The following is a 13,346-nucleotide window of genomic DNA, read 5'->3' as shown; positions in this document are numbered from 1 at the left end:
AAAACTTCTGAATAAAAGTACATGAAAGGACTGAAACATCTTAGGCTGTGTGCCCACGATGCGGATTTAATGCGTTTCCGTGGCGCCATTTCTGCCACGAAAACGCGTTAAAAATGCATGTTAAGTTGTCTGCCGGGTTTCCCATTGATAATCCGCATGTGCTGTGCACCTGCTGCGGATTATCATTGCGGGAAAAAAAGGGACGTGATTTAAACTTTTATATATATTTTTTAATATTTTTAAACTTTTTTTTTTTTTTTTTACACTTTTTGCTTGCTTCAATAGTCTCCATAGGAGATTAGAAGCAGCAGCTGTCCGATCGCCTCTGCTACATAGAGGCGCTGAGCCGATCGCCTCTATGTAGTAGAAATGCTCACTTGCTATGAGCGCCGACCACTGGGCGGCGCTCATAGCAATCAAGACATGACAACCACAGGGGTCTGCTGCAGACCCCGAGTTGTCATGCTAGCCCATCGGTGACCCACGATCACGTGACTGGGTCACCTATGGGCGAGGCCTAGGACACGCTTCCCAGAAGCGCAAGTTAAATGCCGCTGTCAGAGATTCACAGCGGCATTACTGATTAACAGCTGCGGGTGGATCGCGATTCCACCCGAGGCTGTTGCGGGCACATGTCTGCTGTATAAATCAGCTGACATGTGCCCGGTTCAGCGTGGGCTCATGTCGGAAAGGGGTTAAACATGCCCTGTGGACAAAACGCACATGTATTGCACACTTAAAGCTAAAAATGCTGCATCGCCGCAAAAAAAAAAAAAAAACTTGATTTTTAAACTGTTTTGGCAATGTGGTTTTCCGAGTAGTCAACAGCGCATTTAACGACTCAGCCCAGATTTCAGGGTTGTGAGAAAATCTGGACTGTTTTCATCCCTTCCTAGCCAGGTGACTTTTTTCATTTTACTTTTTCATTTTGTGTTTTCCCTCCATTCCAAAAGCCCTAACTTTGTTTTTTGGGAGGTCACCAAACATTCAGGTGTTTTGTTTTTTTCCTCATGGTGAGCTGCAATTTTTATTTGCACCATTTTTTATTTCATGCAAAGTTTTGAACGCTCATTATTGCACGGGTGTAGTGACTGGAAAAACCTCCTTGCTTCACTACAGGCCTCATGAATTTAGAAAAAAATATATATTTAGAAAAATAGATGGTGCACACAGTGAAGTTGTGACATGCGTTATTAGTGACCGCATTTGTAGTTTGATTAACAGTGGGGAGAGTTAGGGTAAGTGCACACACGTTGTGTTTTGCTGCGTATTTGCAGCAGATTTTTATGTAAATTTTCAGCTGCGTCTAGCAGTACCGGCAAAGTTTATGAGAAACCAGAATTCACTGTTCTCGCATGTTGCTTTTTTGTTTGCTGCGCATTTTCTGAGATTCTTTCAACGTTTTTTCAGCAGAAACGTGCGTATTTTGTTGCGTATTTTGCTGTGTTTTTCACTCATAGGAAGTAATGGGTGGTCAAAAATACGCAGAAAATATGCGCATTTTTGACGCAGCTAATCTCCTGCCAGAGAAAAGTTATCAGCAGATTTGGTGCAGAAAACACACATGTGTGCACTTATCCTTAAGATTGTTTAGCCCCTCCCACTCTGGGCTAGTCCTAAAGAGAAGAGACAGTTTCCTGTCAGAACTATAGCGCTCTGCTTACAGTGAAGCAGACCTAAGGTCTGACTAGTCAGCAGAGCAGCGTGATGTGGGTGTCCCTGACTTGAGTGGAAACACAGTGGATAGCGAGATTTAGATCAGAGACAAGGAAAAGTGACAAAAATGCAGAGTGATGCACAGGAGACTGGTCCTGGACAACTAGCGGTATGGCCCAGAGTTAGCAACATAGAGAGGTAACTGGTCAGGGCTGAACTGAGAACGTGAGACAAAGAGAGGACTCGGGGCGGAAAGTCCAAGGTGTCAGCAAATGGAAGCTAAGTCAAGACTGTGAAGAATATTTCAGATATAATCCCATGTCAATCATTGTGCCCTGTTTGGCGGGGGATTATAGAAGTCTACAATGTACAGCTGTAACCGGACACTTTTGCAGCTAAATAAGAAGGGAAGGTGCTGAGAGACAGTGAGTGGAAAAAAAAAAGCACCTTCTGCTGTGGAGCTGCCACAGGAAGACCTCCTGTGGACCCCAGCCATGCGGCATGTCCTTTATGTCATACAAGTATAGTTCAATACAGAGTTATGGGAATACGATAAATCCCAGCGATACACCAAATACATTTTTGGAATCACACGAACAGGAGGAATGTCACCCAAGCTTCCAGCACAGTCTAGCACGTAGCGATGAGGATATACACGGCACAGCCTTTCGGAAACCCCTAAGGCCACAGTGTTTGGTCTTCCCACATAGCGGGGGGCCCAGCTGGATCTGATGATACCAGAACCGGCTCCCTAGGGCCGTCCATTAACCCCTTTAAAGCCCATAACGTACTAATACGCGTCTGTGCCCTGGGCTTTAAGAGCCTGTCCCGTATTAGTACGTCATCGCGATCGCGCGCGCACACAGGCTGTGCGGGCGCGATCGCTGCCAGGTGTCAGCTGATAGTACCGGGTGTCAGCTGTGACAATGTGCAGGGAGCGGTCCCACACCGCTCCCAGCACATTAACCCCCGCAAAAGGTTGGGGTTGTTTTTTTTTTCAAAAGTAAAAAAAAAAAAAGATGACGATATGGCAACTAGTGTTGAACGCAAGTGCTCGCTTCTTGAGTTTGCATCGGGTGCTCGGGAATGCACTGAGTATAGCGGGTGCTCGAGTCTCCGCCCCATATGCTTCGCGGCCAAAAAAACCTTGCGGGGATTGCCTGCCATGCATGTTTTTTTTGGGGTGTCTAATAACCGTGAAACATGCGGGCGGGGACTCGAGCATTTCACTTGAGCACCCGTGATACATGGTGCATACCTGAGTACCTGATGCAAACTCAAGTAGCGAGCACTTGCGCTCAAGAGTAATGACAACTTATTCAATATGATGACCTAATGTTATCAAATTCTGTGTCGTACCTCTGGGTTCAAAATGTTCACTATACCCCTTAATAAAATCCTTGAGGGGTATAGTTTCCAAAATGGGGTCACTTGTGGGGGAGCTCCACTGTTTAGGCACATCAGGGGCTCTCCAAATGCGACATGGTGTCCGCTAACAAATTGAATGGAAAATCAGCTCAAATTGTTAGCGGACACCATGTTGCGTTTGGAGAGCCCCTGTGTGCCTAAACATTGGAGCTCCCCCACAAGTGACCCCATTTTGGAAACTAGACCAGCCAAGGCACCTATCTAGATGCATAGTGAGCATTTGGAACCCTCAGGTGCTTCACAAATTGATTCGTAAAAATGAAAGCATACTGTCCCCTTCTCAGCTCTCAGCCCACCACCTTCTCCACGGCGGCCATTATCTTACCCTTCAGTTACCGGTCAGCAGCTAGTCGCTGGGGGGCATAGAATCGTGGATCTACGACGCTGGACTTAAGAGGCACATTGGTGGGGTAAGATCACAGCTGGAGTCTCCCACTCGGCTGTTAATTCTATAAGCTTCTCTGCATTGCTGGCCCCCTCTGCATAGCCACCCATGTATACTATGCCGGGCTAAAAGTCCAAGAGAACCAGGCAGGATTGCTATTATGCACTCTGTACAGCCTGCAGTAATACTCTCCCTAGTGGTGTATCCACATTGCCAGGACTGCATGCAGACTGCTGTGCCAGAGCCCCATGAAGCACTTGCCAATACTTCGGTGCCTAATACCACACCGGAATGGGTCACTCAGATGTCGCAATCTATGACGCAGTCTATAGATAAGCTCACATCCACATTGCTTCAGGCTCTGCCGAGTCATGCCTCGGCTATGAACACTACTCAGCAAAGGGAGAGTTCCACTCGGGGACATGATGGCACGGGCACATCCACGTCTAGGTCAGGACGCAAGCGGACCCACAGGTCACGTTCATCTGCGTCATCCCATACCACATGGTCATCCCCTTCTAGTGAGAGACACCGTACTCCCAGCTCATCTAGACCGTCCCCTGACAGGGACAGACAATGTAGATCCCCACAGCCATCCCTGACCAGAGAAGGCCTCCGCTCCGGTTCTCCCAGCAGGAGTCGCCTTAGTGATACACAGGATTCGGAAGACATCTGTGATTCCGACTCAGACAAGAAAACCGAAGGGTCCCTAATCCCTATTCCCCCTGGCAATACAGTGCTAGTTGATGATCTAATCTCATCCATCCATCGGGTGCTGGACATCTCCGATAAACCCCTGGAGACACCAGGACTTAAGATTTCCTTTGAAGGAGTCCTGAAACCGCCTATGGTCGTCTTTGACCACCCAGAGTTTAATGCGATTCTTAAAAAGCAGTTCTCACAACCTGAGAAAAAGTTTACTAATCGCAAATATCTGGAGGCGCGGTACCCCTTTCCACAGGAGGTCACCAAACAGTGGACAGATCCACCTGAAGTGGATCCCCCAGTCTCCAGACTAGCAGCACAGACACTCCTTTCACTGCCAGATAGCTCAACCCTCAGGGCTACAGCAGACCGGCAGGTAGAACGCATGGATCGTTCAATTTTCGAGGCCGCAGTGGCCTCCCTGGCTCCCGCGTTTGCCTCAGTTTGGGCTGCCAAGGCAATCTTGGTCTGGGCCCAAAATTTACAAACTGGACTACAAGCATCTACCCCTGAACTGTCGGACCAAGCGGCCCAAATAGCAGTTGTGGCAGACTACATGTTCCATGCAGCTCTAGATTCTGCAAGGGGTGCAGCGGGGATATCCTCAAACGCCATCACAATTCGGCGTATCCTCTGGCTGCGGGAATGGAAAGCAGGTGCAGCTTCAAAGTCGTCCCTCACACACCTCCCGTACCTCAGTGGTCGGCTTTTCGGTGAACAGTTGGACACAATGATATCCAACGCCACCGGGGGTAAGAGTACCTCTCTTCCCCAACTGAAGCCCAAACACAATTACAAAAAGCGCAATCAAGCAAGATTCCGATCCTTTCGGAACTCTTCGGGCTGGTCCGTCTCGCGACCAGCACAAAATAACAACCGCGCTCCACGCAGGGACAACTCGAGGTCGACGCAAAAGTCGGACAAGACCTGGAAATCAAGGGCAGACCAGTCAAAATTTAAAGGAGGAAAATCTCCCATTTCCTCCTCATCTTGACTCATGAACTCCGGAAGACACCCCACCTGTAGGCGGCCGTCTTTCGCTCTTTAACCAAGTCTGGCTGCCTATTACAGAGGACAGGTGGGTCAGGGAAATAGTGTCTTCAGGATACAAGATAGAGTTCACTTCCAACCCGCCAAACAGATTCTTTCTGTCTGTTTCCCCAAAACCGCCAGCCAAGGCTCTTTCCTTCCACCACGCGGTCTCCTCGCTTCTTCAAGCAGAAGTCATAGTACCCGTCCCCACGGCCGAGCGCTTCCAAGGGTTCTACTCAAATTTGTTCGTAGTCCCCAAAAAAGAAGGCAGCGTACGGCCCATATTGGACCTAAAACAGCTCAACAAATATGTACGGGTAAGTAATTTTCACATGGAGTCCCTTCGGTCCATCATTGCGTCCATGGAGAACGGAGAATTTCTCACCTCAATAGACATTCAAGACACATACTTACATATACCAATTACACCCGCTCATCAGAGATTTCTCAGTTTCGCAATCGACCAGGAACACTACCAGTTCGTGGCTCTCCCGTTCGGACTCGCCACGGCTCCCAGAGTGTTTACCAAGGTCATGGCAGTCACCATGGACATCCTGCACTCCAGAGGCATAATAGTCGTTCCATATCTGCACGATCTCATCAAGGCTCCCACCTTCAAGGACTACGAAATCAGCGTCTCAATCACAATTGACATTCTGAGTCGCCTGGGCTGGTTAGTCAACTTAAAAAAGTTATCACCAACCCTGAGTCAATCTTTGACCTTCTTGGGAATGTTATTCAACAACCTCAAGGGTCTAGTACTCTTCCCCAAGGACAAGGCACTACCTCTCCGTATAGTAGTCCGCACCCTACTTCGCAAACCCCCTCGGTCTCTCCGGTTTGCCATGAGAGTCCTTGGCAGGATGGTGGCGGCAATAGAAGCGGTCCCATTTGCCCAGATTCACCTCAGGCCTCTCCAACTAGCCATCCTCAAGTCATAGGACAGAAATCCTTTTGCTCTCGACAGGGAGTTTCAGTTGACGTCGTCAACCAGAAAGTCCCTGCACTGGTGGCTCAAGCCAACCTCACTAACAAAGGAGAAATCCTTTCTCACGAGTCAATGGAAAGTTCTGAACACCGACACGAGCCTGATGGGTTGGGGTGCGGTACACCTACACCCATAGAGCACAGGGCAAGTGGTCCCCAACAGAAGCGACCATGCCGGTCAACATCTTGGAGATTCGTGCCATTCTCCTGGCGTTGAGAGCCTTCCATCACTTTCTGGCAGCCTCTCACATCAGAGTACAGTCGGACAATGCCACGGCTGTGGCATATGTAAATTACCAAGGGGGGACCCGCAGTGCCCAGGCGATGCGAGAAGTGACACACATCCTCCACTGGGCGGAAGACACAGGTTCGGTTCTCTCTGCGGTCCACATTCCGGGTGTGGACAACTGGGACGCAGACTTCCTCAGCCGGCAAGGAATGGACTCGGGAGAGTGGTCTCTCCATCCCGAAATTTTTAACCAGATCTGCCATCGCTGGGGGACTCCGGACGTGGACCTAATGGCATCCCACTTCAATGCCAAGGTCTCCAACTTAATGGCCAGAACACACGACACGCCGGCGCTAGGAGTGGACGCACTGGTTAAGGACTGGACCCAATTCCAGCTCTTGTACATCTTTCCACCTCTTCCCCTGATATCCAGAGTGGTGAGGAAGATCAAGCAAGAGGGAGCTCCAACCATCCTCATCGCACCAGACTGGCCCAGACGTACGTGGTACGCCGACATCATGCAGCTTACAGCAGACATCCCCTGGCGTCTTCCTGATCGTCTGGATCTTCTGTCACAAGGCCTGTTCTACCACCAGAACTCAGGGGCCCTCAATTTGACGTCACCGCAACCATGATCAGAGCACGAAAGCCAAACTCTGCAAAGATTTATTACCGTACCTGGAAAGCTTTCTTTACCTGGTGCGATTCTCGTCACCGGACCTTATTCCCTCCCCAGGATACTTGGGTTTCTCCAATCGGGTCTGGAGGCCAAACTGTCTCTTGGCTCTCTTAAGAACCAGGTGTCAGCTCTCTCTGTGCTGTTTCAGACGTGCATTGCTAACAAGCCGCAAGTAAAGACATTTCTTCAGGGGGCTTCCCGATTGGTTCCCCCCTACAGACGACCACTAGAAACGTGGGATCTCAACCTTGTGCTGACAGCATTGCAGGAAACACCTTTTGAACCCCTTAGGGAAGTCTCACGCCGCCTTCTATCCCAGAAAGTGGTTTTCCTAGTGGCAATCACCTCGCTACGCAGGGTGTCTGAACTCACAGCACTCTCCTGCAGACAACCCTTCCTGGCTTTTTACCAGGACAAGGTAGTTCTCCGTACGGTTCCATCCTTCCTTCCGAAGGTTGTGTCCAACTTCCACCTCAATGAGGAAATTTCACTGCCATCCCTCTGTCCGGCCCCGGTTCATAGAGTGGAAAAGGCTCTGCATACGCTTGACCTTGTCAGGGCATTACAAATCTATGTGTCTAGGACTGCGCCCTTCCGGAAGTCTGATTCTCTTTTCCTCCTTCTGGAAGGCGGCCGCAAGGGTCTACCAGCTTCCAAAGCTACCCTTGCCAAGTGGATCAAATCCACCATACAAGAGGCCTACCGCCTCAAAAATTCTCCTCTTCCAGCAGGTATTACGGCACACTCTACACGTGTGGTAGGGGCCTCCTAGGCCATTCGGCACCAGGCCTCGGCGCAACAAATATGTAAGGCAGCCACCTGGACTAGTCTACACACGTTTACCAAACACTACAGGGTTCATACCCAATCCTCGGCAGATGCGAGCCTGGGTAGACGTATCCTACAGGCAGCAGTGCCCCAATTATAGGGGCATGTCTACACAATATTCGTCCATTGCTACCCACCCAGGGACTGCTTTGGGACGTGCCATGGTCCTGTGTCCCCCAATGAGGCGACAGAGTAAAGGAGATTTTTGTGTACTCACCTTAAAATCTCTTTCTCTTAGCCTCTAATTGGGGGACATAGCTCCCACCCTATTGCCCGTACCGGGCCGTTGTTACGTTGAGTTCTCATATTTGTTTTTTTTCTTGAGCTCGTACATAGTTGCCTTCTTATAGGCATGGTTATGTTATCCATGTTACATTCCTCCTACTGCTTTTGCACAAAACTGAAGATGGCTGACGCCGTCCGGGGGTGTATACTGCAGAGGAGGAGCCACTGTTAATCTTTTTCAGATTAAGCATAGTGTCGCCTCCTAGTGGACAGCAGCATAACACCCCATGGTCCTGTGTCCCCCAATTAGAGGCTAAGAGAAAGAGATTTTACGGTGAGTACACAAAAATCTCCTTTTTTGGCTGATGGTCTGCTTCATTGAACTCTTCACCTGGAGTTGCCAGCATCATGCGGCCTGCAAGGGCATAGCTCCCCAATGGGCAGAACCCACACACCCAGCCAGGACCCCCATCTTCAGGCAGCGTGAAAGACTAGTACCTTGCCCACGGCTCTGCCTCGTGTCACATTACAGTACTACTCTATATTGAAAGAGCAGATACTACCATTACTCCGTGCCTTGGTAGTAGTGCACTTTTCCAACATTCCACTATTGCATTTCTGAAGAACAGGATGAGAGCGATTCAGTAGCCAAGTAGGTCTCCCGATTTGAGCCCAACCGAACACCTATGGGTAATTCTGAAGGGGCAAGTTCAGCATCACTTGCAATACTCGTATGCCGCCAACTTGTTCATTCAATACCTAGAAAACTTGGTGCTGTCCTTCAAAAACCATGGAGATCATACAAAATACTAGATGTAGTTTTGATGTGTGGTGTATTCATTTTTGCATCAATTAATTTGTGTAAAACTGCAGATTTTGTAATGAAAGCTATATTAACCTAACTTTCATGCTATGGGTTAAAAAAAAGGTCCTATAAAACTCAGCCCTGTCAAAATTTGAGAAATTGTTCTTGTGTTCAGTGAGATATTGATTAAAATCTTACTTCTTTTGAAATGGGGTGTACCCATTTATCCTGAGCAGTATGTGTGTGTGTGTGTATATATCTCTATCAGTGATAAAATATATATAATCAATGAAGGAAATAATTTTGATCCCTTGCTGTTTTTGTAAGTTTTCCCACTGACAAAGACATGAACAATCTATAATTTTAAGAGTAGGTTAATTTTAACATTGAGAGATAGAATATCAAAAAAAAAATAAAGAAAATCACATTGTATAAATTAGATAAATTGTTTTGCATTTTGCAGTGAGAAATAAGTATTTGATCCCTCTGGCAAACAACACTTAATACTTGGTTGCAAAACCCTTGTTGGCAAGCACAGCAGTCAGACGTTTTTTGTAGTTGATGATGAGGGTTTTGCACATGTCAGGAGGAATTTTGGTCCACTCCTCTTTGCAGATCATCTCTAAATCATTAAGATTTTAAGGCTGTCGCTTGGCAACTTGGAGCTTCAACTCCCTCCATAAGTTTTCTATGGGATTAAGGTCTGGAGATTGGCTAGGCCACTCTATGACCTTAATGTGCTTCTTTTTGAGCCACTCCTTTGTTGCTTTGGCTGTATGTTTTGGGTCATTGTCTTGCTGGAAGATCCAGCCACGACCCATTTTTAATGTCCTGGCGGAGGGAAGGAGGTTGTCACTCAGGATTTTACGGTACATGGCTCCATCCATTCTCCCATTGATGCGGTGAACTAGTCCTGTGCCTTTAGCAGAGAAACACCCCCAAAACATAATGTTTCCACCTCCATGCTTGACAGTGGGGACGGTGTTCTTTGGGTCATAGTCAGCATTTCTCTTCCTCCAAACACAGCAAGTTGAGTTAATGCCAAAGGCTGTGTGCCCACTATGCGTTTAAGCGTTTCCGCAGCAGCAATTCCGCTGCAGAAACACTTAAAAAACGCTTGGTAGAAGGTCTGCCATGTTCCCCAATGATAATCCGCATGAGCTGTGCACATGCTGCGGAAATTTCCGCTGCGGATTATCATTGCGGAAAAATCCTACATACAGCACTACCATTAATTTTACGTAAACACGGCGTTTTCGCCGCCATTGACTTGCATTGGAATGCGTGGATTCCGCATCACTGGATCTGTACATGCGGAATCCATGATTTTCAATGTGCGGATGGTACCCGGGTGTGGAGAAGAGGAGACTCTCCTCCGGACCGGGGTACCATAGAACCTGTAAAAAAAAGAATAAAATAAAAAATAAATATTATACTTGCCTTCTGATGGCCCCCGGTATCCTTGTCTCTGCTTGCCGGCAACTCGCGGTAGACTAAAGGACCTGCGCTGACGTAATTTAGTCATGTGATGGGTCACGCGACGCTGACGTCGGCAGATCCTTAAATCTACCCCGAGCTGCCGGCAAGCAGAGACAAGGACTCCGGGGGCCATCAGAAGGTAAGTATATATTTATTTTTTACCATTCTTTTACGGTCACACTATATAAATCCATGCCGTTTGCATGGATTTATATAGTGTGACCAAGGTGTCAAGTACTTTCCAAGTGATGCTAAGATCGCTTGGAAAGCCCTTGTCGACCCGCATGCGGAAATGCTTGTGAAGAACTCTTCACTTCTGCTTGTCCCTGGCAGGAAAAACGCATGTAAAATCCGCATGCATTTTTTCTGCCAGGGAGATGCAGAAACGCTCAGGAAAAATCCGGAGCATTTCTGCATCTTGGGCACATAGCCAAAGAGCTCAATTTTTGTCTCATCTGACTGTAACGGGGCCCAGGGTGACAGTCATGGGCGAGCATCGCTTCTTTGACACCCCGGCCCGCTACAGGAAATAGTGTACTGTGTGGATGCATGTGCAACGATGCTTTGAGATCTGAGATCTCCACAGTCCCTGTTAATGCGCTGGGTGCAGAACTTTCCCGTTTAACCCTCTCAGTCAAGAAGCCAAACCAGCTGTTATAAACAGTGTTCTTTTTATGTACAGTCAAACAGGTGAACATAGAGTAACAAGTTATGCATTCTTCATCACTTGCCACACAGTACTCAGGCTCCATTCTCAGAGTTACAGTCTGCACTTTGTTTCTGGCAACAGGTACGGCACAGTAGTGAGGAGAGATCTTAAATGCCTGCATTTTCTTAGGGGTAGAGTCATACGGGTCCACGTGTGTCGCTATGCCCTGATCCCCTGTGTCCTTGCTTATATCAGTCCCAGGGGCCGCTCGTAGAGACATGCTCCCTATTTCAGTACCCACAGCAGGGCGATGTCTTATCCCAAGGTCCCTTTCTCGCTGGACAGTACGCTTCAGTACCCACAGCAGAGTGCTATCTCATCCCAAGGTCCCCTTTCTCGCTGGACAGTACGTTTCCTGGACTTCTAAGCTTTGCTCCTGCAGGTTTCCCCACTTGCCTGTGTCGTCCTGCTGCCTCTGTAACTAGATCCTTGTCCTCATGAGCCTTGTAGTTCCACACCAGGAACGAACTGTCTTTACTCTTTCTCTTACTTTTCTAGACTGACTAAAATGGATCCCTTCTCCCAGAAGCCACAAAGCTCCCTCCCATTATGGGCTGTACTTCTAATTAACCCTCAAACTGTCTTTGTGCCTGATGTCTGTATCTGGGCAGATTTCACCTACACTCTATACCAGAGTGAAAAGAAAGAGAGTGACATCTTGTGGCCTCCGGTCAACACTGCAGTCCATAGGGAAATAACCATTAAATACATAGCAGTAACATGTAAAATACATTCAACCAACAGAAATATCAGAGGAGTGAGATGCCATCCTCACCACCCTTACATGACCACAGCACCTTCTCCCAATAACTCACAGAATCATCCAGGTGTTCATTGAGAAACTTCAGACGGGCCTGCACATGTGCCTTCTTGAGCGGGTAATGCAGGATTTTAAACCTTTAAGGTGACTGTGGTCCCAGCTGCCTTGAGATCATTAGCAAGTTTTTCCCGTGTCGTTTTAGGCTGATCTCTCACCTTCCTCGTGATCAATGATACACCACGAGGTGAGATTTTGCATGATGCCCCAGATCGATGTCGATTGACAGTCATTTTGTATTTCTTCCATTTTCTTACTATTGCACCAACAGTTGTCTCCTTCTCACCCAGTGTCTTTCTTATGGTTTTGTAGCCAATTCCAGCTTTGTGCAGGTCTATGATCTTGTCCCTGACATCCTTAGAAAGCTCTTTGGTCTTGCCCATGTTGTAGAGGTTAGAGTCTGACTGATTAATTGAGTCTGTGTACAGGAGTCTTTTATACAGGTGACTATGTAAGACAGCTGTCTTTAATGCAGGTAATGAGTGGATTAGGAGGGTCTAACTGGTCTGTAGGAGCCAGAACTCGTAATGGTTTTTAGAGGATCAAATAATATTTTTTTGCATTTTGCAGTGAGAAATAACTGTCTAATTTATACAATGTGATTTTCTTGTTTTTTTGGGGGGGTATTCTATCTCTCAATGTTAATATTAACCTACCCTTAAAATTAAAGACTGTTCATGTCTTTGTCAGTGGGCAAACTCACAAAAACAGCATGGGATCAAATAATTATTTCCTTTACAGTATACATAGATTAAGAGCAGCACCAACAAACAAAAATTTCAGGGTGCCTGTCCTCCAGGCATGTACCAAACCTTTTATCTAATCTTGAAAAAATGAAGACCGCACTCCTTCTTGGAAAATATTGATTCATTAGCTCAAAAGAGCTCTGGCAACGTTTTGGCTCAGTGTGTGAACGGACAGGGTATATAACAATACATACATTTATAATTTAATTATACAATTAAAGTGCTGTGCATGATTCTTTTAAAAGACATAACATACATGATTCCATAAAATGACACTAGAGCACTGTAATGCAGCTCATAATTTCATCAATACACAATCTGTGTTCCCATTATATTTTCTAAAGTAGTTAATTAGATATTAATAACAGGTGTCCACAATTACTATAACAAGACTCACCACACCGAATTATCATCCGAATACCGGTGTCTTGTTACAACAACTGCACATGTCAAAGTAATCGTTGCAGGGAGCGTCTTCGATGGGCGGATGTACCAACCGCGCCACCTTAGATGTGGTACGGACCATGCACAGCCATTGCGTATGTGCTGATTCTGTGCTGTCTGGTCGTTACAGGATCAGGTTTCTTATCCACACACGGCACCGACCAGACAGCTCAGAGCTCGGGCTCAGTCAGC

Source organism: Phyllobates terribilis, unplaced genomic scaffold (assembly GCF_046119375.1).
Source record: "Phyllobates terribilis strain yellow unplaced genomic scaffold, ASM4611937v1 Scaffold_1__5_contigs__length_1240528914, whole genome shotgun sequence".
NCBI classification, from domain to species: Eukaryota; Metazoa; Chordata; class Amphibia; order Anura; family Dendrobatidae; genus Phyllobates; species Phyllobates terribilis.
The sequence above is the reverse complement of the archived record's forward strand: the minus strand, read 5'-3'. Positions refer to the sequence as shown.